This window comes from Eucyclogobius newberryi, unplaced genomic scaffold (genome assembly GCF_026437365.1).
Source record: "Eucyclogobius newberryi isolate DKJ021-1_F unplaced genomic scaffold, fEucNew1.0.hap1 SCAF_46, whole genome shotgun sequence".
In the NCBI taxonomy this organism is placed as follows: domain Eukaryota; kingdom Metazoa; phylum Chordata; class Actinopteri; order Gobiiformes; family Gobiidae; genus Eucyclogobius; species Eucyclogobius newberryi.
In genome coordinates, this window is record NW_027316123.1 from 499,583 (window position 1) to 527,500 (window position 27,918).

At 48.5% G+C, this 27,918-nt stretch overlaps 7 non-coding genes across 7 annotated transcripts; 3 read left to right on the forward strand and 4 right to left on the reverse strand.

Moving 5' to 3' along the window:
- Window positions 1-4,317: 4,317 nt before the first annotated feature.
- Window positions 4,318-4,389, reverse strand: trnam-cau (transfer RNA methionine (anticodon CAU)). The gene has a single exon. It is a non-coding gene; the product is annotated as a tRNA-Met (tRNA).
- Window positions 4,390-5,256: 867 nt separating this feature from the next.
- trnaa-agc (transfer RNA alanine (anticodon AGC)) lies at window positions 5,257-5,328 on the reverse strand. The gene has a single exon. It is a non-coding gene; the product is annotated as a tRNA-Ala (tRNA).
- An 11,946-nt stretch (window positions 5,329-17,274) lies between these two features.
- On the reverse strand, window positions 17,275-17,356 carry trnas-uga (transfer RNA serine (anticodon UGA)). The gene has a single exon. It is a non-coding gene; the product is annotated as a tRNA-Ser (tRNA).
- Window positions 17,357-17,755: 399 nt separating this feature from the next.
- trnaa-agc (transfer RNA alanine (anticodon AGC)) lies at window positions 17,756-17,827 on the reverse strand. The gene has a single exon. It is a non-coding gene; the product is annotated as a tRNA-Ala (tRNA).
- Window positions 17,828-22,319: 4,492 nt separating this feature from the next.
- trnaf-gaa (transfer RNA phenylalanine (anticodon GAA)) lies at window positions 22,320-22,392 on the forward strand. The gene has a single exon. It is a non-coding gene; the product is annotated as a tRNA-Phe (tRNA).
- Window positions 22,393-25,384: 2,992 nt separating this feature from the next.
- trnaq-cug (transfer RNA glutamine (anticodon CUG)) lies at window positions 25,385-25,456 on the forward strand. The gene has a single exon. It is a non-coding gene; the product is annotated as a tRNA-Gln (tRNA).
- A 1,615-nt stretch (window positions 25,457-27,071) lies between these two features.
- Window positions 27,072-27,145, forward strand: trnan-guu (transfer RNA asparagine (anticodon GUU)). The gene has a single exon. It is a non-coding gene; the product is annotated as a tRNA-Asn (tRNA).
- The last annotated feature ends 773 nt before the right edge of the window (window positions 27,146-27,918 follow it).

Genomic DNA, 27,918 nt, shown 5'->3' on the forward strand with positions numbered 1-27,918 from the left:
TTGTCAACAATAATGATTATGTGAGAACAGGCGAGCCCGGGCACGATAAACTGTTCAAAGTCCGCCCAATAATAGATTTGATTATTCCCAAATTTGCAGCAGTTTACAGTCCAATCAAGGAGCTTTCTTTAGATGAAATGACAATAGCTTTCAAGGGGAGATCTTCACTAAAATATTACTCTCCGAATAAACCTGACAAATATGGCTATAGAGTGTATGCCCTGAGTGAAAGCTGTTCAGGGTATGTTTTGCGCTGGTCAATGCACACTGGACAGTACAAAAATAATGCAAGCAACATCAGTGCAACACACGCAGTTGTCCGTGAGTTGGTTTCTCCCTTTACGGGCAAAGGACACGAGATTTACATGGACAGTTACTATACCTCGCCTGTAATTGCAAATGAATTAGCAGATTTGGAAACTGGACTGTTTGGGACGGTAAGGATTACCAGGTTGGGGATGCCAAAATGCCTTGGTAAAAGTGTCTTACAGCTGAAAAAAGGAGATGACCCAGTTTTTTGCAGAAAGGGAAAACTCCTGGCTTGTGCTTGGCACGATACTAAACGTCTCACCATGTTGTCCACAGTCCATGGAAATGATTGTGTTCAGAGGAGGATCCGATCCAAGACAGATGACACTGGCTTCCGTGACATCAAAAGACCTGTATGTGTCGACCAGTACAACGCCTACATGGGTGGAGTGGACACTGCTGACCAGAGGATGAAGACATACCTCTTTCCACACAGGTCCCGGAAATGGTATCATCGCATATTCAATGCCATTATAAGCATAAGTATTGTCAACTCACACATCATATACACCAAATCCACTCCAGGCCCACACAAACCTTTAAAGGTTTACATTCAGAACATTATTGATGCATTACTGGCTGATCACTCCAAAAAACAAGAAAGGCGCTCAAGACCGGAGGGTGAAATGCCACAGAGACTCACAGAGCGTCATTGGCTTTGTCAAGCAGAGGGACGTCCAGACTGCGCCGTGTGCTCTGACCGCTCTCGTACCAAAGGCAGGCGGCAAACAAAGTACAGGTGCCGTCAGTGTGGCGTTGGCCTCTGTGCGGTTCCATGCAACGAGAGATACCATACGCTAAAAAACTTTAAATGCTGTCATTTGGATATGTAAAAGTGCAGGGTACCTTGACCCTGGATGGACATCTTTTCTGTGATGGCTCTCTCCTTTCTTCACTGCTTTCTCCACAACCTGCCTGGCACCAATGATGGATGTATAAGTTGGAAAAATAAAAAAAATGAAAAAAATACATAATAAATACCGTGTTTGTCATCATTTGGTCAGAACTTGTAATCAGGGCCCGAGTTTGAAGATGTGAGCAAAAGGGGTGAAAATGGGTTAAAATGTGAAAAAACACCAAAATGAGCAAAATGAAATAATCCCCCATCATCAGTGCACTGTTTGCCCCCAGAAAAGCACTCCCCTGGGGCCTGGAGGTGATCTGACCACCAGAATATAGTACCATATACCCCTGCTGGACTTAGAAAAAAAACCGAGCTTCCAGCCAATAGTACACTATACCCGAGGGACTCTGTCGTTTTTCGGCAATAGTACACTATACCCGAGGGACTCTGTCGTTTTTCGGCAATAGTACACTATACCCGAGGGACTCTGTCGTTTTTCGGCAATAGTACACTATACCCGAGGGACTCTGTCGTTTTTCGGCAATAGTACACTATACCCGAGGGACTCTGTCGTTTTTTCCGGGCCGTAGTATGAAGTTGTGAGCAAAAGGGGTGAAAATGGGTTAAAATGTGAAAAAACACCAAAATGAGCAAAATGAAATAATCCCCCATCATCAGTGCACTGTTTGCCCCCAGAAAAGCACTCCCCTGGGGCCTGGAGGTGATCTGACCATCATAGTATAGCACCATATGCCCCTGAGGGACTTAGAGTAAAAACCGAAATAGTACACTATACCTGAAAAGACTCTGTCATTTTTCGGCAATAGTACACTATACCCGAGCGACTCTGTCGTTTTTCGGCAATAGTACACTATATACCGTTGGACTTAGTCGTTTTTTGGGCTCGTGGCAATAAGCGTTCAGCTCAAGATTCCCGGGCTAAATCACGCTGCTCCCGAGAAATTCTTACGCTGCTCTCACGCGGAATGTGCAAAATGGTAATGCTGGGAGGGAGGGGCGGGCGGTTTTTGAGAATGACGTTTTTCGCAATCGAAACAGGTACATTTCCTGGTTGTGCGGCTACCGGGCAAGGAGCTCGTTTGACGGGCACACGAGAACCGCGATCGATGGGCCCCGTTCTGGTTTTATCCAGCTTCCAAGGCTCCTTCACAGCCGTAATGTCAAGTCATGGTTCGGAGGTGTGGATGTGAGCGTCGGATCACGGAGCCTCTGAATGTAGCCCCGCGCTCCGCGCTCCTCCTGGCTCTAAGCGCCGCTCAGACCCGGCATGAGAGGGTCTATTTTCGGCTTGATTTTACCAGACTCCCGGGCACTTCCAGAAGCTTCCTGTTTGCTCTGATTGCTCGGGGCAGAGCACGGTGTCACGCTGACCACGGGCTGTACGCGGAGGTGAGAGCTGGTTGTAAGGCGGATCACGGAGGCTCTGAATGGAGCCCCGCACTCCTCCCGCTCTTAGCGCCGCCCAGACCCGGCATGAGAGGGTCTATTTTCGGCTTGATTTTACCAGACTCCGGGGCACTTCCAGGCTGACAACGGGCTGTACGCGGAGGTGAGTGCTGGTTGAAGATGCTGGGAATTGAACCCAGGACCTCATACATGCTAAGCATGCGCTCTAAAATGATAGAATGGACAAAAACAATCAATAAGATAAGATAAGATCAGATCAGATCAGATCAGATAAGATAAGATATTCCTTTATTGTCCCACATGGGCACGATGGGTTCATACACAGGCCCCAGATGTACAAGGTTGTGGTCCGAGCTGCCCAGGGGAGGGAGGGGGAAAGAGGAATAAGCCTCCTTGGTGTTGGCAAAAAACAAGTCCAATGTTCTATTGTTTCTGGTGGGGCAGGTAACATACTGGGTGTATGTTGGTAGAACAGAAGAGGGAGAAGCGTGGTTAAAGTCACCAGAGACGAGGGAGAGAGCCTGTGGGTGCTGTGTTTGCAGCCTACAAGTGCAGGAGAGCAGTGCTTCACAAGCATATTCAGCATTGGCAGACGGGGCCACATAGACTGCGATCAAAATCACATGTGAGAACTCCCGGGGCAGATAATATATCTTTTCTTCCCGCATTCTCTCGTTCTGTCCGCCCGCAGCAGATGAAAATTGTCCAAACCTACAATAGAGTCTGGCATTTCTGCTGTTAACCAGGTCTCTGTGAAAATCAAGACACTGCTGTCCCTATAAATCCTCTGGGACCGCATGAGGCTCGCTATTTTCGTCATTTTATTTTGAAGGGACCTCACGTTACCCATGACTACGGCGGGAACCGACTTCCTGTTTGTCCCTCTCTTCTCTCGGAGTTTACGTCCAGCCCGTCTGCTTCGTTGCGTTTTCCTTAGGATGTCCGCCGGGATAACGTGACGATCTCCGGGTAAGACGACTGTTCTCCGCAGTTTCATTAGTTCCTCCTTTGTGTAAGCGCGGTACGGCGCCGGCCGGGGGCCGGAGCCGGGGGACTCAGAGCCAAGACACATCGCCACGACACGACGAAAACACTCAATCCAGCCGAATAAAGTCAAAAACAGTTGAATTAAAAACGATTCCAGCGCGTGTCCCTATCCTACAGTAAAATAGAAAAAATATACTAACTATATTTACAAAATATAGGAGATAAAGCACAATAAGTGTGAGAAAAAAGAGAGAGCGTTTACACCGGGCTGCTAGCTGTACCAGCGCCTTATGACGTATAAAGAAGGCCTCATTGATGCTTGAGAGTTAAGGAACAGTTCTGTATGTAATAGATATAAGCCCATTCCACGTGCAACAAGTCTAGTGATTAGTATTTTCCTTGTGGCTCAGCCTATTAGACCATGGACCTGAAATCCACAATCCCGGATTTTGGAGGCTAGTATCCTGTGCATATTGCTTATGGGGTTATGTACCCATAATAGACTCAAATTGCTTCAAAATGTCTATTCATGGGTCTTTTTTGACCTACATCTTCTTTCACTACTCAGCTATCCTTTTCCCCAAAAAAGAAATAACAATATAGGATGGAAAAAAGAAATGTGCTGCTAGATTCAAAGCAAATGTGGAACTGGGAGCTTGCGCTGAAGATCGGCTTCCATCATCCAACACATTACTGACTAGCTTGGTTCATTTGGATTGACAATCGCAATAATGCAAGTAAAAAAAATCTAGCAGAGGATGGTTTCGATCCATCGACCTCTGGGTTATGGGCCCAGCACGCTACCGCTGCGCCACTCTGCTGAATGGCTATGATCATGGGACTCAAACCCACAATCCCGGTTCAAGAGGCCAGTGCGTAATGCCCATGGGGCTGTATACGTCTAATAGACTCAAATTGCTTCAAAATATGAAATCTAATTTTAAAGGAATGTGGAACTGGGATCTTGCTACGAAAGACTGTGCTCTAACACTGAGCTACATAACCATCTCTTGTCTGTCATGATTATTTTCCAAGCAAGACCTGGAGTCAACACTTTTCACTTTGTGCCATCAACAGAATATTGAATGGAGATGCAGGGGATTGAAACAAGGATTTCATACATGCCCTCATTCTGAAAGAATGGCTCCGAAATTAAACATCACCAAACATGCTGGTTTATAGAATAGAACGAAATCTCCAAATCTGTGCTGCTAAACACACGTTGCTGACAGGAATCGAACCTGCGCGGGGAAACCCCAATGGATATCAAGTCCATCGGCCACAACAACAAGACACCTTTAAACTGTGTTTAAGAAAGTGGAAATTACCCACATTATTTTCTGAAACTAGCGCAATTACATTACCAGATTTAACTCTCCATGAATTCATGGAGACAGCATGTTTTACTAAGCATTCTAAGCTCAGGTTTGGCGAGACATACCTATACTGGAAGTTGGGAATGTCGCCCAGGCTGCCTGAATGGGCCACTTTGTCTCACCTTCCTGCAGGTAGTGTGGATGGATGAAATAATATTGTTTGAATTTTATAAGTGCTGCAAGGTTCAAAGGTAATGCGGGACTGGGAGCTTGCACTGAATCACCACATGTGCTGATTTGAAATATTTCAGTGAAGGTCTCTAAAATTCACTGCAGTGTAATCTGGCAATTAGCAAAGACTACAGTATCGCCTGGAGATGCTGGGAATTGAACCCAGGACCTCATACATGCTAAGCATGCGCTCTACCACTGAGCTACATCCCCTTCCGTAAAAATGCCTTAAATGATAGAATGGACAAAAACAGAACAGATAGAATAGAAACAACAGAAACAGTGACCAGATAGACAATTCAATTCTTGATTTTTTTTTAAAATTCCAATTTGACTGGTTGTGACACAAAGGTTTGTCCCATTGTTACTTTACTTACATGTGCGTCACTTTTTGTGTGTTACAGTAACTTTTTTGGCCTGATCACCCAGTCCACAAGTGTTCCTGTAACTATATATTTACAAATCAAGCACTCTTTAAGCGCCAAAGTCGCAGAAATGCAACTTTACCGTACAAGGAAATTAATGAAATAATAGTAGAAAATGAATCACTTCAGTCATTGGTCGGTTCGGTGCAACTTCCCTTTATTAGCCAGGTATGATCCAGGGCAGATCCGGTAAGGAAAAAAATGGCTGGAGGAAGTACACGTGGCATGCAATTTACAGCAGATTCTGACTCTGAAGGAAATTATCTCCCCGAGAGTGACGATGGATTTCCAAGTGGAGATGAAGGGACTTCGAAACAACGGACAGGTGCAAAGGACAGACGGAGGCGAGGAACCAGTGGAACCAGTGGCTGCAGTAAAACTTGCCCGGTGGATGAGAGCTGGGACATGCTGAGAGAGGTCGAGGTATTTGAGGCATGGATCAAACCTTTTGAAGACCCAGTTGGCTACACAGGAGAGATGGATCTGACGGATGCTAATCCATTTGATATTCTGTCACTCTTTCTGACCGATCAGTTTTGGACTTTCATTACTGATGAGACAAATAGATATGCACATCAGTGTATGGCACCTATGATTCTGAAGCCACATTCAAGATTTCTTGAGTGGTATGATGTATCAGTCACCGAAATGAAAGCTTTCTTCGCTTTGCATCTCTCCATGGGCCTTGTTGAGAAACCTGAAATCGAGGATTACTGGGGAACATTTTGGCTTACACAAACGCCTGGATTTGGAAATGTAATGTCAAGAAACAGATTTGAAATCATTCTTTCGTTCTTTCATTTTGTCAACAATAATGATTATGTGAGAACAGGCGAGCCCGGGCACGATAAACTGTTCAAAGTCCGCCCAATAATAGATTTGATTATTCCCAAATTTGCAGCAGTTTACAGTCCAATCAAGGAGCTTTCTTTAGATGAAATGACAATAGCTTTCAAGGGGAGATCTTCACTAAAATGTTACTCTCCGAATAAACCTGACAAATATGGCTATAGAGTGTATGCCCTGAGTGAAAGCTGTTCAGGGTATGTTTTGCGCTGGTCAATGCACACTGGACAGTACAAAAATAATGCAAGCAACATCAGTGCAACACACGCAGTTGTCCGTGAGTTGGTTTCTCCCTTTACGGGCAAAGGACACGAGATTTACATGGACAGTTACTATACCTCGCCTGTAATTGCAAATGAATTAGCAGATTTGGAAACTGGACTGTGTGGGACGGTAAGGATTACCAGGTTGGGGATGCCAAAATGCCTTGGTAAAAGTGTCTTACAGCTGAAAAAAGGAGATGACCCAGTTTTTTGCAGAAAGGGAAAACTCCTGGCTTGTGCTTGGCACGATACTAAACGTCTCACCATGTTGTCCACAGTCCATGGAAATGATTGTGTTCAGAGGAGGATCCGATCCAAGACAGATGACACTGGCTTCCGTGACATCAAAAGACCTGTATGTGTCGACCAGTACAACGCCTACATGGGTGGAGTGGACACTGCTGACCAGAGGATGAAGACATACCTCTTTCCACACAGGTCCCGGAAATGGTATCATCGCATATTCAATGCCATTATAAGCATAAGTATTGTCAACTCACACATCATATACACCAAATCCACTCCAGGCCCACACAAACCTTTAAAGGTTTACATTCAGAACATTATTGATGCATTACTGGCTGATCACTCCAAAAAACAAGAAAGGCGCTCAAGACCGGAGGGTGAAATGCCACAGAGACTCACAGAGCGTCATTGGCTTTGTCAAGCAGAGGGACGTCCAGACTGCGCCGTGTGCTCTGACCGCTCTCGTACCAAAGGCAGGCGGCAAACAAAGTACAGGTGCCGTCAGTGTGGCGTTGGCCTCTGTGCGGTTCCATGCAACGAGAGATACCATACGCTAAAAAACTTTAAATGCTGTCATTTGGATATGTAAAAGTGCAGGGTACCTTGACCCTGGATGGACATCTTTTCTGTGATGGCTCTCTCCTTTCTTCACTGCTTTCTCCACAACCTGCCTGGCACCAATGATGGATGTATAAGTTGGAAAAATAAAAAAAATGAAAAAAATACATAATAAATACCGTGTTTGTCATCATTTGGTCAGAACTTGTAATCAGGGCCCGAGTTTGAAGATGTGAGCAAAAGGGGTGAAAATGGGTTAAAATGTGAAAAAAACACCAAAATGAGCAAAATGAAATAATCCCCCATCATCAGTGCACAGTTTGCCCCCAGAAAAGCACTCCCCTGGGGCCTGGAGGTGATCTGACCACCAGAATATAGTACCATATACCCCTGCTGGACTTAGAAAAAAAACCGAGCTTCCAGCCAATAGTACACTATACCCGAGGGACTCTGTCGTTTTTCGGCAATAGTACACTATACCCGAGGGACTCTGTCGTTTTTCGGCAATAGTACACTATACCCGAGGGACTCTGTCGTTTTTCGGCAATAGTACACTATACCCGAGGGACTCTGTCGTTTTTCGGCAATAGTACACTATACCCGAGGGACTCTGTCGTTTTTCGGCAATAGTACACTATACCCGAGGGACTCTGTCGTTTTTCGGCAATAGTACACTATACCCGAGGGACTCTGTCGTTTTTCGGCAATAGTACACTATACCCGAGGGACTCTGTCGTTTTTCGGCAATAGTACACTATACCCGAGGGACTCTGTAGTTTTTCCGGGCCGTAGTATGAAGTTTGTGAGCAAAAGGGGTGAAAATGGGTTAAAATGTGAAAAAACACAGAAATGAGCAAAATGAAATAATCCCCCATCATCAGTGCACTGTTTGCCCCCAGAAAAGCACTCCCCTGGGGCCTGGAGGTGATCTGACCATCAGAGTATAGCACCCTATGCCCCTGAGGGACTTAGAGTAAAAACCGAAATAGTACACTATACTCGAAAAATTTCAAAGTGTGGTTAAGAGTACCAAGGGCACGGGCTTCCATGTCAGAGTACCAAGGGCACGGGCTTCCAGGCGGCTGCCCCTAAGGGGTTTAGCCCGCGAGGGGGTGCTTAAGGGTGGGTCCCCGGGTTCGGAGGGAGAGCCTGGTCCCCGGTGGTCATCCCCGGAGTCCCGGAGCCCAGGACCCGGGGAAGAGTGTGCCCGGGTCGGGGCTGAGTCTGGTGGAGTGGGGGGGTGGCCCTGGAGGTGCTCCAGGGGCTCCAGGGGTTCCAGGGGGTGCTCAGTGGGGGCCATGCCCAGCCAGAGTTGCCCTTCCCCGGGGTGAGTCTGGAGGAGTGGGGGGTGGCTCTGGAGGTGCTCCGGGGGCTCCAGGGGGTGCTCGGCGGAGGCCATGCCCAGCCAGAGTGGCCCTTCCCCGGGGTGAGTCTGGAGGAGTGGGGGGTGGCTCTGGAGGTGCTCCGGGGGCTCTAGGGGTGCTCGGCGGAGGCCATGCCCAGCCAGAGTGGCCCTTCCCCGGGGTGAGTCTGGAGGAGTGGGGGGTGGCTCTGGAGGTGCTCCGGGGGCTCCAGGGGGTGCTTGGTGGAGACCATGCCCAGCCAGAGTGGCCCTTCCCCGGGGTGAGTCTGGGGAGAGTGGGGGGTGGCTCTGGAGGGCCTCCGGGGGTTCCAGGGGGTGCTCGGCGGAGGCCATGCCCAGCCAGAGTGGCCCTTCCCCGGGCAGAGTCTGGGGAGAGTGGGGGGTGGCTCTGGAGGTGCTCCCGGGGCTCCAGGGGTTCCAGGGGGTGCTCAGTGGAGGCCATGCCCAGCCAGAGTGTCCCTTCCCCGGGGTGAGTCTGGGGAGAGTGGGTGGTGGCTCTGGGGGTGCTCCGGGGGCTCCAGGGGGTGCTCGGCGGAGGCCATGCCCAGCCAGAGTGTCCCTTCCCCGGGGTGAGTCTGGAGGAGTGGGGGGTGGCTCTGGAGGTGCTCCGGGGGCTCCAGGGGGTGCTTGGTGGAGACCATGCCCAGCCAGAGTGGCCCTTCCCCGGGGTGAGTCTGGGGAGAGTGGGGGGTGGCTCTGGAGGAGCTCCAGGGGTTCCAGGGGGTGCTCGGCGGAGGCCATGCCCAGCCAGAGTGGCCCTTCCCCGGACATAGTCTGGGGAGAGTGGGGGGTGGCTCTGGAGGTGCTCCGGGGGCTCCAGGGGGTGCTCAGTGGAGGCCATGCCCAGCCAGAGTGGCCCTTCCCCGGGCAGAGTCTGGAGGAGTGGGGGGTGGCTCTGGAGGTGCTCCGGGGGCTCCAGGGGTTCCAGGGGGTGCTCAGTGGGGGCCATGCCCAGCCAGAGTGGCCCTTCCCCGGGCAAAGTCTGGAGGAGTGGGGGGTGGCTCTGGAGGGGTTCCAGGGGGTGCTCGGCGGAGGCCATGCCAAGCCAGAGTGGCCCTTCCCCGGGCATAGTCTGGGGAGAGTGGGGGGTGGCTCTGGAGGTACTCCGGGGGCTCCAGGGGGTGCTCGGCGGAGGCCATGCCCAGCCAGAGTGGCCCTTCCCCGGGGTGAGTCTGGAGGAGTGGGGGGTGGCTCTGGAGGTGCTCCGGGGGCTCCAGGGGGTGCTTGGTGGAGACCATGCCCAGCCAGAGTGGCCCTTCCCCGGGGTGAGTCTGGGGAGAGTGGGGGGTGGCTCTGGAGGGCCTCCGGGGGTTCCAGGGGGTGCTCGGCGGAGGCCATGCCCAGCCAGAGTGGCCCTTCCCCGGGCAGAGTCTGGGGAGAGTGGGGGGTGGCTCTGGAGGTGCTCCCGGGGCTCCAGGGGTTCCAGGGGGTGCTCAGTGGAGGCCATGCCCAGCCAGAGTGTCCCTTCCCCGGGGTGAGTCTGGGGAGAGTGGGGGGTGGCTCTGGGGGTGCTCCGGGGGCTCCAGGGGGTGCTCGGCGGAGGCCATGCCCAGCCAGAGTGTCCCTTCCCCGGGGTGAGTCTGGAGGAGTGGGGGGTGGCTCTGGAGGTGCTCCGGGGGCTCCAGGGGGTGCTTGGTGGAGACCATGCCCAGCCAGAGTGGCCCTTCCCCGGGGTGAGTCTGGGGAGAGTGGGGGGTGGCTCTGGAGGAGCTCCAGGGGTTCCAGGGGGTGCTCGGCGGAGGCCATGCCCAGCCAGAGTGGCCCTTCCCCGGGCATAGTCTGGGGAGAGTGGGGGGTGGCTCTGGAGGTGCTCCGGGGGCTCCAGGGGGTGCTCAGTGGAGGCCATGCCCAGCCAGAGTGGCCCTTCCCCGGGCAGAGTCTGGAGGAGTGGGGGGTGGCTCTGGAGGTGCTCCGGGGGCTCCAGGGGTTCCAGGGGGTGCTCAGTGGGGGCCATGCCCAGCCAGAGTGGCCCTTCCCCGGGCAAAGTCTGGAGGAGTGGGGGGTGGCTCTGGAGGGGTTCCAGGGGGTGCTCGGCGGAGGCCATGCCCAGCCAGAGTGGCCCTTCCCCGGGCATAGTCTGGGGAGAGTGGGGGGTGGCTCTGGAGGTGCTCCGGGGGCTCCAGGGGGTGCTCGGCGGAGGCCATGCCCAGCCAGAGTGGCCCTTCCCCGGGGTGAGTCTGGAGGAGTGGGGGGTGGCTCTGGAGGTGCTCCGAGGGCTCCAGGGGGTGCTTGGTGGAGACCATGCCCAGCCAGAGTGGCCCTTCCCCGGGGTGAGTCTGGGGAGAGTGGGGGGTGGCTCTGGAGGGCCTCCGGGGGTTCCAGGGGGTGCTCGGCGGAGGCCATGCCCAGCCAGAGTGGCCCTTCCCCGGGCAGAGTCTGGGGAGAGTGGGGGGTGGCTCTGGAGGTGCTCCCGGGGCTCCAGGGGTTCCAGGGGGTGCTCAGTGGAGGCCATGCCCAGCCAGAGTGTCCCTTCCCCGGGGTGAGTCTGGGGAGAGTGGGGGGTGGCTCTGGGGGTGCTCCGGGGGCTCCAGGGGGTGCTCGGCGGAGGCCATGCCCAGCCAGAGTGTCCCTTCCCCGGGGTGAGTCTGGAGGAGTGGGGGGTGGCTCTGGAGGTGCTCCGGGGGCTCCAGGGGGTGCTTGGTGGAGACCATGCCCAGCCAGAGTGGCCCTTCCCCGGGGTGAGTCTGGGGAGAGTGGGGGGTGGCTCTGGAGGAGCTCCAGGGGTTCCAGGGGGTGCTCGGCGGAGGCCATGCCCAGCCAGAGTGGCCCTTCCCCGGGCATAGTCTGGGGAGAGTGGGGGGTGGCTCTGGAGGTGCTCCGGGGGCTCCAGGGGGTGCTCAGTGGAGGCCATGCCCAGCCAGAGTGGCCCTTCCCCGGGCAGAGTCTGGAGGAGTGGGGGGTGGCTCTGGAGGTGCTCCGGGGGCTCCAGGGGTTCCAGGGGGTGCTCAGTGGGGGCCATGCCCAGCCAGAGTGGCCCTTCCCCGGGCATAGTCTGGGGAGAGTGGGGGGTGGCTCTGGAGGTGCTCCGGGGGCTCCAGGGGGTGCTCAGTGGAGGCCATGCCCAGCCAGAGTGGCCCTTCCCCGGGGTGAGTCTGGAGGAGTGGGGGGTGGCTCTGGAGGAGCTCCAGGGGTTCCAGGGGGTGCTCGGCGGAGGCCATGCCCAGCCAGAGTGGCCCTTCCCCGGGCATAGTCTGGGGAGAGTGGGGGGTGGCTCTGGAGGTGCTCCGGGGGCTCCAGGGGGTGCTCAGTGGAGGCCATGCCCAGCCAGAGTGGCCCTTCCCCGGGCAGAGTCTGGAGGAGTGGGGGGTGGCTCTGGAGGTGCTCCGGGGGCTCCAGGGGTTCCAGGGGGTGCTCAGTGGGGGCCATGCCCAGCCAGAGTGGCCCTTCCCCGGGCAAAGTCTGGTCGTGTGCGGGGTGGATGATCCCTGCTCCGCCTCACGCGAGTTCGAGACCGGCTGGGTGCCCTTTTATCCATGAGGCACTGCACTGCCTCCGGCAGCCGAGTTCGGGGCCCGGTGAGGGCTCCAGGCTCCAGGGGCTCCGACCCGGAGCCTCCGACCCGCAGAAGGTGCTCCCTGGCCGGGCAAAGTCTGGCCGTGTGCGGGGTGGATGATCCCTGCTCCGCCTCACGCGAGTTCGAGACCGGCTGGGTGCCCTTTTATCCATGAGGCACTGCACTGCCTCCGGCAGCCGAGTTCGGGGCCCGGTGAGGGCTCCAGGCTCCAGGGGCTCCGACCCGGAGCCTCCGACCCGCAGAAGGTGCTCCCTGGCCGGGCAAAGTCTGGCCGTGTGCGGGGTGGATGATCCCTGCTCCGCCTCACGCGAGTTCGAGACCGGCTGGGTGCCCTTTTATCCATGAGGCACTGCACTGCCTCCGGCAGCCGAGTTCGGGGCCCGGTGAGGGCTCCAGGCTCCAGGGGCTCCGACCCGGAGCCTCCGACCCGCAGAAGGTGCTCCCTGGCCGGGCAAAGTCTGGCCGTGTGCGGGGTGGATGATCCCTGCTCCGCCTCACGCGAGTTCGAGACCGGCTGGGTGCCCTTTTATCCATGAGGCACTGCACTGCCTCCGGCAGCCGAGTTCGGGGCCCGGTGAGGGCTCCAGGCTCCAGGGGCTCCGACCCGGAGCCTCCGACCCGCAGAAGGTGCTCCCTGGCCGGGCAAAGTCTGGCCGTGTGCGGGGTGGATGATCCCTGCTCCGCCTCACGCGAGTTCGAGACCGGCTGGGTGCCCTTTTATCCAAGAATCAACTGGAGTGTGGAGCTTCTACGGGCCTCCAGGGGCACTGCCGACCCAGAGCTGTGCCCCGGCTTCAGTTCTCTGTATCTCAGGAAGTTTTTTATTTATACATTTATTTCATCCATAATCTCTGGCGCCTAAAGGGTTATCAGTCCTTGGGGCTTGGGGCTAGGCTTGGCGTTTGTCAAATATTTATTTATTTTTGTCCACCTTTATTTACAAAAAATACAGAAGATGGCAGCAGATGATAAGGTATTGAAACCAAAAACTCTGTATTCTAACCCTTTAAGCGCCAAAGTCGCAGAAATGCAACTTTACCGTACAAGGAAATTAATGAAATAATAGTAGAAAATGAATCACTTCAGTCATTGGTCGGTTCGGTGCAACTTCGCTTTATTAGCCAGGTATGATCCAGGGCAGATCCGGTAAGGAAAAAAATGGCTGGAGGAAGTACACGTGGCATGCAATTTACAGCAGATTCTGACTCTGAAGGGTATTATCTCCCCGAGAGTGACGATGGATTTCCAAGTGGAGATGAAGGGACTTCGAAACAACGGACAGGTGCAAAGGACAGATGGAGGCGAGGAACCAGTGGAACCAGTGGCTGCAGTAAAACTTGCCCGGTGGATGAGAGCTGGGACATGCTGAGAGAGGTCGAGGTATTTGAGGCATGGATCAAACCTTTTGAAGACCCAGTTGGCTACACAGGAGAGATGGATCTGACGGATGCTAATCCATTTGATATTCTGTCACTCTTTCTGACCGATCAGTTTTGGACTTTCATTACTGATGAGACAAATAGATATGCACATCAGTGTATGGCACCTATGATTCTGAAGCCACATTCAAGATTTCTTGAGTGGTATGATGTATCAGTCACCGAAATGAAAGCTTTCTTCGCTTTGCATCTCTCCATGGGCCTTGTTGAGAAACCTGAAATCGAGGATTACTGGGGAACATTTTGGCTTACACAAACGCCTGGATTTGGAAATGTAATGTCAAGAAACAGATTTGAAATCATTCTTTCGTTCTTTCATTTTGTCAACAATAATGATTATGTGAGAACAGGCGAGCCCGGGCACGATAAACTGTTCAAAGTCCGCCCAATAATAGATTTGATTATTCCCAAATTTGCAGCAGTTTACAGTCCAATCAAGGAGCTTTCTTTAGATGAAATGACAATAGCTTTCAAGGGGAGATCTTCACTAAAATGTTACTCTCCGAATAAACCTGACAAATATGGCTATAGAGTGTATGCCCTGAGTGAAAGCTGTTCAGGGTATGTTTTGCGCTGGTCAATGCACACTGGACAGTACAAAAATAATGCAAGCAACATCAGTGCAACACACGCAGTTGTCCGTGAGTTGGTTTCTCCCTTTACGGGCAAAGGACACGAGATTTACATGGACAGTTACTATACCTCGCCTGTAATTGCAAATGAATTAGCAGATTTGGAAACTGGACTGTGTGGGACGGTAAGGATTACCAGGTTGGGGATGCCAAAATGCCTTGGTAAAAGTGTCTTACAGCTGAAAAAAGGAGATGACCCAGTTTTTTGCAGAAAGGGAAAACTCCTGGCTTGTGCTTGGCACGATACTAAACGTCTCACCATGTTGTCCACAGTCCATGGAAATGATTGTGTTCAGAGGAGGATCCGATCCAAGACAGATGACACTGGCTTCCGTGACATCAAAAGACCTGTATGTGTCGACCAGTACAACGCCTACATGGGTGGAGTGGACACTGCTGACCAGAGGATGAAGACATACCTCTTTCCACACAGGTCCCGGAAATGGTATCATCGCATATTCAATGCCATTATAAGCATAAGTATTGTCAACTCACACATCATATACACCAAATCCACTCCAGGCCCACACAAACCTTTAAAGGTTTACATTCAGAACATTATTGATGCATTACTGGCTGATCACTCCAAAAAACAAGAGAGGCGCTCAAGACCGGAGGGTGAAATGCCACAGAGACTCACAGAGCGTCATTGGCTTTGTCAAGCAGAGGGACGTCCAGACTGCGCCGTGTGCTCTGACCGCTCTCGTACCAAAGGCAGGCGGCAAACAAAGTACAGGTGCCGTCAGTGTGGCGTTGGCCTCTGTGCGGTTCCATGCAACGAGAGATACAATACGCTAAAAAACTTTAAATGCTGTCATTTGGATATGTAAAAGTGCAGGGTACCTTGACCCTGGATGGACATCTTTTCTGTGATGGCTCTCTCCTTTCTTCACTGCTTTCTCCACAACCTGCCTGGCACCAATGATGGATGTATAAGTTGGAAAAATAAAAAAAATGAAAAAAATACATAATAAATACCGTGTTTGTCATCATTTGGTCAGAACTTGTAATCAGGGCCCGAGTTTGAAGATGTGAGCAAAAGGGGTGAAAATGGGTTAAAATGTGAAAAAAACACCAAAATGAGCAAAATGAAATAATCCCCCATCATCAGTGCACAGTTTGCCCCCAGAAAAGCACTCCCCTGGGGCCTGGAGGTGATCTGACCACCAGAATATAGTACCATATACCCCTGCTGGACTTAGAAAAAAAACCGAGCTTCCAGCCAATAGTACACTATACCCGAGGGACTCTGTCGTTTTTCGGCAATAGTACACTATACCCGAGGGACTCTGTCGTTTTTCGGCAATAGTACACTATACCCGAGGGACTCTGTCGTTTTTCGGCAATAGTACACTATACCCGAGGGACTCTGTCGTTTTTCGGCAATAGTACACTATACCCGAGGGACTCTGTCGTTTTTCGGCAATAGTACACTATACCCGAGGGACTCTGTCGTTTTTCGGCAATAGTACACTATACCCGAGGGACTCTGTCGTTTTTCGGCAATAGTACACTATACCCGAGGGACTCTGTCGTTTTTCGGCAATAGTACACTATACCCGAGGGACTCTGTCGTTTTTCGGCAATAGTACACTATACCCGAGGGACTCTGTAGTTTTTCCGGGCCGTAGTATGAAGTTTGTGAGCAAAAGGGGTGAAAATGGGTTAAAATGTGAAAAAACACCAAAATGAGCAAAATGAAATAATCCCCCATCATCAGTGCACTGTTTGCCCCCAGAAAAGCACTCCCCTGGGGCCTGGAGGTGATCTGACCATCAGAGTATAGCACCCTATGCCCCTGAGGGTACTTAGAGTAAAAACCGAAATAGTACACTATGCCTGAAAAGACTCTGTCGTTTTTCGGCAATAGTACACTATACCCGAGGGACTCTGTCGTTTTTCCGGGCCGTAGTATGAAGTTGTGAGCAAAAGGGGTGAAAATGGGTTAAAATGTGAAAAAACACCAAAATGAGCAAAATGAAATAATCCCCCATCATCAGTGCACTGTTTGACCCCAGAAAAGCACTCCCCTGGGGCCTGGAGGTGATCTGACCATCATAGTATAGTACACTATGCCCCTGAGGGACTTAGAGTAAAAACCGAAATAGTACACTATACTCGAAAAATTTCAAAGTGTGGTTAAGAGTACCAAGGGCACGGGCTTCCAGGCGGCTGCCCCTAAGGGGTTTAGCCCGCGAGGGGGTGCTTAAGGGTGGGTCCCCGGGTTCGGAGGGAGAGCCTGGTCCCCGGTGGTCATCCCCGGAGTCCCGGAGCCCAGGACCCGGGGAAGAGTGTGCCCGGGTCGGGGCTGAGTCTGGTGGAGTGGGGGGGTGGCCCTGGGGGTGCTCCGGGGTCTCCAGGGGGTGCTCGGCGGAGGCCATGCCCAGCCAGAGTGGACCTTCCCCGGGGTGAGTCTGGGGAGAGTGGGGGGTGGCCCTGGAGGGCCTCCGGGGGTTCCAGGGGGTGCTCGGCGGAGGCCATGCCCAGCCAGAGTGGCCCTTCCCCGGGCATAGTCTGGGGAGAGTGGGGGGTGGCTCTGGAGGGCTGTATACGTCTAATAGACTCAAATTGCTTCAAAATATGAAATCTAATTTTAAAGGAATGTGGAACTGGGATCTTGCTACGAAAGACTGTGCTCTAACACTGAGCTACATAACCATCTCTTGTCTGTCATGATGATTGTCCAAGCGAGACCTGGAGTCAACACTTTTCACTTTGTGCCATCAACAGAATATTGAATGGAGATGCAGGGGATTGAAACAAGGATTTCATACATGCCCTCGATCTGAAAGAAAGGCTCCGAAATTAAACATCAGCAAACATGCTGGTTTATAGAATAGAACGAAACCTCAAAATCTGTGCTGCTAAACACACGTTGCTGACAGGAATCGAACCTGCGCGGGGAAACCCCAATGGATTTCAAGTCCATCGCCTTAACCTCTCGGCCACAACAACAAGACACGTTTAAACTGTGTTTAAGAAAGTCGAAATTACCCACATTATTTTCTGAAACTAGCACAATTACATTACCAGATTTAACTCTCCATGAATTCATGGAGACAGCATGTTTTACTAAACATTCTAAGCTCAGGTTTGGCGAGACATACCTATACTGGAAGTTGGGAATGTCGCCCAGGCTGCCTGAATGGGCCACTTTGTCTCACCTTCCTGCAGGTAGTGTGGATGGATGAAATAATATTGTTTGAATTTTATAAGTGCTGCAAGGTTCAAAGGTAATGCGGGACTGGGAGCTTGCACTGAATCACCACGTGTGCTGATTTGAAATATTTCAGTGAAGGTCTCTAAAATTCACTGCAGTGTAATCTGGCCATTAGCAAAGACTACAGTATCGACTGGAGATGCTGGGAATTGAACCCAGGACCTCATACATGCTAAGCATGCGCTCTACCACTGAGCTACATCCCCTTCCGGAAAATGCCTTAAATGATAGAATGGACAAAAACAGAACAGATAGAATAGAAACAACAGAAACAGTGACCAGATAGACAATTCAATTCTTGATTTTTTTTAAAATTCCAATTTGACTGGTTAGGACACAAAGGTTTGTCCCATTGTTACTTTACTTACATGTGCGTCACTTTTTATATGTTACAGTAACTTTTTTGGCCTGATCACCCAGTCCACAAGTGTTCCTGTACCTATATATTTACAAATCAAGCACTGTTAAGCAGGTGGCATCCTTTGCTGGTCAGGGGGAAGAGAAAGGTATGTTTCCAGCAGGGTTCTAAGAAATATGAAGCAATGCCAATGGATTTTTTGCCCATCAGCTTGACCACCTGGCCACCACAATACTGCATCTTTGGAAAATTACAGTGAAAGCGTGAGACCAATAAAAAAAAATCAAGATATGCTTGTCCAGTCAAAAATTGCTGGAAAACATGACTGATCCCAAATGAAGCAAAGTATGCGCTCTACCGCTGACCCACTTTGTCTAAGAGAAATGCTCCAAAAAGAAACACCAACCAACCTGCTAGTCTATAGATGCATAGAAAAGCTAAAGGTTGATTACAAATTTTCACATGCTGCGCCCAAATCGATACCATGTTTCTATGCCTCTCTTCACCTCCGTCCAGCTTGAATGTACTCGTAACCACAGCGAGTCTTGTACATAATGCAGCTACAAGTGTTCCAGCAGGACAGACTAGATATTCCCATACCGGGAGTTGAACCCGGGCCACCTGGATTCTTTAGCTAAACAGCCCTAAACAGAATCCCATTCATTTCCTATGGTAGTGTTAAACCACTACGGATGTAATATACTTTTGGCCAGCGGCGGCGCTGTGGCGAGAGCGCGCCATGTTTGAATGCAGAGTGACGTCATTCATTCAGTGCGACCTGGACAAGTTTAGCACTAGATCTGCTCCTGTTTTCACCTTCTTATGGACATTTTACTGCCCCAGAACACTCGTATTTTGTGGCATTTATAACGGGCATTTGAAGACGTTTTCAGGTAAAGTTCGTCTTGTGTTTTGCACTTTTGAAACTGTGTTTTTAGTCACATAAAGTCACTGCTACTTCCATGTCTCTGTTGAACAACTAAACGCGACTTTTCTGTCAGTTTTGTGTGATATTCAGCCCTGTGAAGTTAAACTTTATTACATTTAAAGGTTTGCAGTTGTGCAGTTTTATATAAGGTGCAATATTACGTGATCTGTGTGTTGTGTTGTCTCTTATTGTGCATAAAAGTAGTTGTAGCTTCAACAATTCATCACAAGTAAGAGAGACTTTGTCCCACAATGGGGAAATGCCTTCACTTCATGTTAATGTGGAGGACATTCCACAACTGTTACCTAGCAACAGACTATAAACAAGAGCCAAAATCCATATGAATGACTCAACAATTCCTCCTGTCCTCCTCTGCCCCATCCTCCTCTGTCCTGTCCTCTGCCCCGTCCTCCTCTGCCCCGTACTCCTCTGTCCTGTCCTCTGCCCCGTCCTCCTCTGCCCCGTACTCCTCTGTCCTGTCCTCCTCTGCCCTGTCCTCCTCTGTCCTGTCCTCCTCTCTCCTGTCCTCCTCTGCCCTGTCCTCCTCTGTCCTGTCCTCCTCTGTCCTGTCCTCCTCTGCCCTGTCCTCTTTTCCACCCACTCGTGTCCCCACCAGCTCTCCTCGTGAGCCCTTGGGTGAGTATAACTACATAAATCGTGTGTTCTTGGTTTGTGTGGAGTCACACAGAGTCACACCGTGTAGAGGAGCAGTCACTTCTGTTTCATTTCATGTCTTTTCCTTTAGTAGTGGCTGAAGAGGACGCGCTGGAGAGGACAATGCTCAGCATCTCCGTCCAAACAACACGTGGATGTGTGTAATGTGTCTGTAACGCTTAAGCTCCATTTTGGATTTATCATGTGTTAAAAAGGTTTGTCTTTTATTCCAGCCGTGTCCAGTCGCTGCTGAGCTCCATCATCCTCAGGTTTACAGAAGTTCACACACAGATGTCCTGCCATGAAAGACACTTTGGGACACGTTCTGTCCTGTGCATGAGTTCAGTTGTTCCTGACCCTGTTCAGGTCCTGCTCTGAATTCATGCATCTGTGATGAGAGTAAGTCATATTATCTGGTGTTCAATATGAATGAGTGAGAGCTTCTTCTGCTCATTCACACTAACATTGCTAAATAAAACAGCAATATAAACTTACTTATGATATAAACAACAGGTCAAATGTAAGTGTGCGTTGTTACTAACAGCTAAATATGACTCATTATTCTTCTTCTTCTCTTACAGCAACTGTTCTGGAGGAACCACAGGATGTAAGAGCTTTTACTTGTTGCTTATTCACTGTAAGATCAAAGTTGATCAAACGTATCATATATTTCTTTCCTCTCTTCAGCTGCTGCAGATGTGCTGCCCCTTAAGCCTCCAGTGCCACTTCCACAGGAGCTGAGGTTTGTTCTGCCCGAGTCTGGAAGTACTTCAGCTCCAGGTCTGACATTTTAATAGAATAATCTAAACAAACATAAACCTATATTGTGGTGTTTTGGTTGTTTCAGATGCAGCTCGTCCCACACATTCTGCATCTGATGCTCCTGGAGAAGAGACAACCCAAAGTGAGTGAGCTCCATGTGTGTCTGTGTCTGTCTCAGTCAAACCATCACAGAGTGAACAGATGAATGCTTCATGCTCCATGTGTGTCTGTGTCTGTCTCAGTCAAACCATCACAGAGTGAACAGATGAATGCTTCATGCTCCATGTGTGTCTGTGTCTGTCTCAGTCAAACCATCACAGAGTGAACAGATGAATACTTCATGCTGACTGTAGTTTCACAGCCAGTGCAGTGGTTCTAAATGTGTGTCATGTGTTGTATTTCATGTGCACACGTGTTGCTTATCACTAAAACATTCATCTGTTTTGTTCTGTAGTTCCTCCTCCAGTGAAGCTTCAGCCGCAGTCGTCACAACAGGCCGCCTCCCCCTCCACTGCCCCTGAGCCAATCAGCCAATAGCGCGCTACACCCGACCACAAAACTACATATTTGTCATTACATCATCATCACATCAAATTATTAAATGCATCATCTTCACTCAACATCAGCCCGAAAAAGCTGGAGCAAACACAGACACTCTGGCAGCACCACAACTCTGCCTGTCGTCACCACGACAACTGTCGTCACCACGACCATCACCTCGTCTCCTACAGCTCTGACCATCACCGTCTCTTTCTCAGGACGCCCTGAGCAGCAGCCCTGAAGAAACACCACCTTTAAGGACATTGTGGACACAGAGTTCTTCCAGAGGGAGCTGGAGGCCACAAGACAGAGAGAGGAGGAAAGGAAGCAACAGAAGAGGAAGAGAGAGGAGTCACCTGCCCCAGGGAGAACGTGCAGGTTCTGCCCCAGGGAGAACGTGCAGGTTCTGCAAACTGGTGCTGAAGCAGGCCCCGCACAGTCCTCACATCCACACATACTTCCCTGGACTCTATATATCTGTATATTTAATGTAAATACTACTGTCAAGTAATGAATGCTGTCTGAAGTGTAAATAAATTAAACTTAATATTTCTGGTATTTTCCCTGTCAATAAATATTCTTAAAAGTACATGTTTTTTTGTGTTTTCTTTCCAATATAACAATACAACAATATTATTTAAATGATTGAGATATCATATCATTAACAATATGAGTCAATGTTTTATTTCTCTGCAGAACATAAACTGAACACAATAGTACAGTTCAGTGCTGCAGTGTTAGAGATGTGATAGTGTGACCTCTGACCCCTGCGGACTAAACACCTGGAGTTTTCTGACCCACTCCAAGTTTATTTATGCACAAGGTGTGACGTGGGTAAATCTCTTAAGGTGAAGCAGAAATCACTATTTGTGATCAATTTGTGATTTTATTAAAATTGCAAATCAGTACCAGCAGCTGCATGTGAGTCCTTCTCATGATCTGACCTTTTAACAAGTGCAAACTGACACACCAACTCATAAACTTTATACATTTAATGTTTGAACTCATAAACTTTGTACATTTAAAGTTTTGATCCTTTGAAACGTTCCTCTTCTTCTGGGCACAGCAGGAATTGAACTCTGGTTTCTTGAGATGAATTTGTGAACAAACACGAATCTCTGCATTCTGATTGGTTGGCCTTCATCACAGTGGCACATGGCACACAGGCTCATTCTGATTGGCTGGCGCTCTATGCCCACTATCCACGGCTGGCCCCTGGATGAGAGTCAGGAATCCTAACCGCTAGACCATATGGGAAGGCTTTGAGAAGGTAAGAGTTGATTTCATGGTAAAGAAGATAAACCAATGGGAACGAGAAGTGAACCTGGTTTTGTCTGACCAAGAGTGTAGAGTGTTTAATCGAAAGAAAAGAAAAAAGGACACACAGAAATAGTTCATTTTCTCGCTACGTTATGCCACACGTTTCCCTCCCTTGCCTAATTTATTCCATAAAGTAGCCGAAATAGCTCAGTTGGGAGAGCGTTAGACTGAATATCTAAAGGTCCCTGGTTCAATCCCGGGTTTCGGCAGGTGTACCTGAATGTTAGTCTTTGCTCAAAAATACAATGAATAGGAATGCTGGGCCTATTGGATATTTTGCGAGATCAGGACATAAATGGCCTGGAAAGGATCTATAAAACATAAACAGCATGCTTTCGTTGGAACATTGTTAGCATGAACATGTTTGGTAACATGTTTGGTTTTGCTGAATGTTGTACCCAAGACCTTCTGCGTGTAGGGCAGATGTGATGACCACCACACAATGAAACCATGAAGCAGAAGTTTGCCTACTTCAATGCTGCTCTCTTTGATATAGCCCAATGATCAAATGTCATACTTATTTTCAAAACAGGACATCCGGTAGAAAGGTGTGGTTCAACGGTATAGCGGTTAGCGCTCTGAATCCAGAGTTTTTCTTCATTTCTTATTGCAATTAGAGGCACAAGTCTTTTATGGATACGCCTAGATTCTCGTCTCTGTGGCGCAATCGGCTAGCGCGTACGGCTGTTAACCGAAAGGTTGGTGGTTCGAGCCCACCCAGGGATGACTGCTCACCTTGCCAGAGCAAGCAAGAAATACAATCCCAGAAGTAACCACTGTATGTAATTATGTAAGGAAACCAGGAAATCGTTATGGCGCTGCGGCTTCCTTGGTCAAAGGGCCTGTTTAGTAAACAGGAAATGCCTACTCTTTTGTCTATGAAAAATATTTACAAGGACAGAAAAGCCCACAAGAAGAGCCCTCAAACCCATACCTTTCTCCCTCAAGTTTACTGCTGCTACACTTTGCATTAAGAGAGGGAAAAGTATTGCTGCACATCAAGATTATTTGAACTGTTTGCACTCCTTGTTTCTCATTTTTTAGGCAAGGGATGATTGATGTAAAGACTCCAAGGACTCCAAGGACTCTGAATCCAGCGATCCGAGTTTAAATCTCGGTGGAACCTTGAGTGCCCCGAGAGCAGCGCTACTCTTTTGAAAAAGTGCAGAAACAAGAAGAATCTTTGGGTAAAATCTGTGCTTACCCCCTGAAAGGAGCCAACCAAAGCATACAAACTAAACAAAGCTGTTAAAATCTGGAGCTGGTTTTCTTATGACCAAGCTTATGATTCAACGCCTGGATTACAAAAGGCGTAAACGTTTCACCGCATTGCAAAAGAAAATCAAATGAAAAGCATTGATGTGTTGAAGGAATCCTTTGACTTGGAGAGACAGGACTTTTATAGGACTTATTATAAGCAAGAAATGAAACAAAGAAATGACCACTATAATCCTCTGACAGTAATCTTTGTTGAAACCAATCAATCAGAACTTGCGAGGGGAATCATTTCTAAATGATCTCAATGCATTGGTAATCTGGACAACGTTCTGCTAAGTATATTCTAAACCAATGGGAACGAGAAGTTAACCTGGTTTTGTCTGACCAAGAGTGTGGAAATGTAGGAACAGCCCTGAGGAAGACCACAAAATCACATGCCTGAAGGGTAAAAATATGTTTTTTTCACCACACCATGTCAAAGTGCCCATTATTCACAAGGAAATGCTAACTGCTGGAGAACCCAGCAGGCAAACCACTATCAGGTGTTTTGGGGCTGTGCTGTTGCTCAAAAATAATGGACTGAAATTCACAGGGCACTGCAGACTGTTTTTGACTTTTCCATCCCACTCAAATTTAAAACTATGTACTTGGGCCTCAACACTCCTGCCATGGACACAATAAATGGATACCCTTGGAACATACTTTTGGCTGTAGAGAAAAAGGCCATCACAAAGAAATGCTCGACACCAACCACGCCAACGATCAAAGACTTGACTGACATAGTAACAGACATTAGACATTGGATGAATGGAAAACAGTGACATTCAGGCTTAATTTGGATAAGCACTAATTTGATTGACTTGGACCAAGTAGGCCCCCTATTTTCATTTAAAGGTGATTTTGTTTTTACTTTATGTTATGTTATGTTTTATGTAACTATTAAGTTCTTTTAATTACGATTTTTGCTCCCTGGTCGTGTCCTGTATTGTTTTATGTTTAATCAAAAGAAAAGAAAAAAGGACACACAGAACTAGTTCATTTTCTCGCTACGTTATTCCTGGTTCAATCCCGGGTTTCGGCATGTGTACCTGAATGTTAGTCTTTGCTCAAAAATACAATGAATAGGAATGCTGGGTCTATTGGATATTTTGCGAGATCAGGACATAAATGGCCTGGAAAGGATCTATAAAACATAAACAGCATGCTTTCGTTGGAACATTGTTAGCATGAACATGTTTGGGAACATGTTTGGTTTCGCTGAATGTTGTACCCAAGACCTTCTGCGTGTAGGGCAGATGTGATGACCACCACACAATGAAACCATGAAGCAGAAGTTTGCCTACTTCAATGCTGCTCTCTTTGATATAGCCCAATGATCAAATGTCATACTTTTTTTCAAAACAGGACATCCTGTAGAAAGGTGTGGTTCAACGGTATAGCGGTTAGCGCTCTGAATCCAGAGTTTTTCTTCATTTCTTATTGAAATTAGAGGGACAAGTCTTTTATGGATATGCCAAGATTCTCGTCTCTGTGGCGCAATCGGCTAGCGCGTTCGGCTGTTAACCGAAAGGTTAGTGGTTCGAGCCCACCCAGGGACGACTGCTCACCTTGCCAGAGCAAGCAAGAAATACAATCCCAGAAGTAACCATTGTATGTAACTATGTAAGGAAACCAGGAAATCATTATGGCACTGGGGCTTCCTTGGTCAAAGGGCCTGTTTAGTAAACAGGAAATGCCTACTCTTTTGTCTATGAAAAATATTTACAAGGACAGAAAAGCCCACAAGAAGAGCCCTCAAACCCATACCTTTCTCCCTCAAGTTTACTGCTGCTACACTTTGCATTAAGAGAGGGAAAAGTATTGCTGCACATCAAGATTATTTGCACTGTTTGCACTCCTTGTTTCTCATTTTTTTGGCAAGGGACGATTGATGTAAAGACTTGTAGCTTTGGATCCCCGTTATCCTTCCAAGGAGGAGTCTGTGGTTCCATGGTGTAATGGTTAGCACTCTGTATTCTGAATCCAGCAATCCGAGTTCAAATCTCGGTGGAACCTTGAGTGCCCCGAGAGCAGCTTTACTCTTTTGAAAAAGTGCAGAAACAAGAAGAATCTTTGGGTAAAATCGGTGCTTACCCCCTGAAAGGAGCCAACCAAAGCATACAAACTAAACAAAGCTGTTAAAATCTGGAGCTGGTTTTCTTATGACCAAGCTTATGATTCAACGCCTGGATTACAAAAGGCGTAAACGTTTCACCGCATTGCAAAAGAAAATCAAATGAAAAGCATTGATGTGTTGAAGGAATCCTTTGACTTGGAGAGACAGGACTTTTATTGGACTTATTATAAGCAAGAAATGAAACAAAGAAATGACCACTATAATCCTCTGACAGTAATTTTTGTTGAAACCAATCAATCAGAACTTGCGAGGGGAATCATTTCTAAATGATCTCAATGCATTGGTAATCTGAACAACGTTCTGCTAAGTATATTCTAACCCAATGGGAACGAGAAGTGAACCTGGTTTTGTCTGACCAAGAGTGTGGAAATGTAGGAACAACCCTAAGGAAGACCACAAAATCACATGCCTGAAGGGGAAAAATATGTTTTTTTCACCACACCATGTCAAAGTGCCCATTATTCACAAGGAAATGCTAACTGCTGGAGAACCCAGCAGGCAAACCACTATCAGGTGTTTTGGGGCTGTGCTGTTGCTCAAAAATAATGGACTGAAATTTACAGGGCACTGCAGACTGTTTTTGACTTTGCCATCCCACTCAAATTTAAAACTATGTACTTGGGCCTCAACACTCCTGCCATGGACACAATAAATGGATACCCTTGGAACATACTTTTGGCTGTAGAGAAAAAGGCCATCACAAAGAAATGCTCGACACCAACCACGCCAACGATCAAAGACTTGACTGACATAGTAACAGACATTAGACATTGGATGAATGGAAAACAGTGACATTCAGGCTTAATTTGGATAAGCACTAATTTGATTGACTTGGACCAAGTAGGACCCTTATTTTCATTTAAATGTGATTTTGTTTTTACTTTATGTTATGTTATGTTTTATGTAACTATTAAGTTCTTTTAATTACGATTTTTGCTCCCTGGTCGTGTCCTGTATTGTTTTATGTTTAATCAAAAGAAAAGAAAAAAGGACACACAGAACTAGTTCATTTTCTCGCTACGTTATTCCTGGTTCAATCCCGGGTTTCGGCATGTGTACCTGAATGTTAGTCTTTGCTCAAAAATACAATGAATAGGAATGCTGGGTCTATTGGATATTTTGCGAGATCAGGACATAAATGGCCTGGAAAGGATCTATAAAACATAAACGCAAGCTTTCGTTGGAACATTGTTAGCATGAACATGTTTGGTAACATGTTTGGTTTCGCTGAATGTTGTACCCAAGACCTTCTGCGTGTAGGGCAGATGTGATGACCACCACACAATGAAACCATGAAGCAGAAGTTTGCCTACTTCAATGCTGCTCTCTTTGATATAGCCCAATGATCAAATGTCATACTTATTTTCAAAACAGGACATCCTGTAGAAAGGTGTGGTTCAACGGTATAGCGGTTAGCGCTCTGAATCCAGAGTTTTTCTTCATTTCTTATTGCAATTAGAGGGACAAGTCTTTTATGGATATGCCTAGATTCTCGTCTCTGTGGCGCAATCGGCTAGCGCGTTCGGCTGTTAACCGAAAGGTTGGTGGTTCGAGCCCACCCAGGGACGACTGCTCACCTTGCCATAGCAAGCAAGAAATACAATCCCAGAAGTAACCACTGTATGTAATTATGTAAGGAAACCAGGAAATCATTATGGCACTGGGGCTTCCTTGGTCAAAGGGCCTGTTTAGTAAACAGGAAATGCCTACTCTTTTGTCTATGAAAAATATTTACAAGGACAGAAAAGCCCACAAGAAGAGCCCTCAAACCCATACCTTTCTCCCTCAAGTTTACTGCTGCTACACTTTGCATTAAGAGAGGGAAAAGTATTGCTGCACATCAAGATTATTTGCACTGTTTGCACTCCTTGTTTCTCATTTTTTTGGCAAGGGATGATTGATGTAAAGACTTGTAGCTTTGGATCCCCGTTATCCTTCCAAGGAGGAGTCTGTGGTTCCATGGTGTAATGGTTAGCACTCTGTATTCTGAATCCAGCAATCCAAGTTCAAATCTCGGTGGAACCTTGAGTGCCCCGAGAGCAGCTTTACTCTTTTGAAAAAGTGCAGAAACAAGAAGAATCTTTGGGTAAAATCGGTGCTTACCCCCTGAAAGGAGCCAACCAAAGCATACAAACTAAACAAAGCTGTTAAAATCTGGAGCTGGTTTTCTTATGACCAAGCTTATGATTCAACGCCTGGATTACAAAAGGCGTAAACGTTTCACCGCATTGCAAAAGAAAATCAAATGAAAAGCATTGATGTGTTGAAGGAATCCTTTGACTTGGAGAGACAGGACTTTTATAGGACTTATTATAAGCAAGAAATGAAACAAAGAAATGAC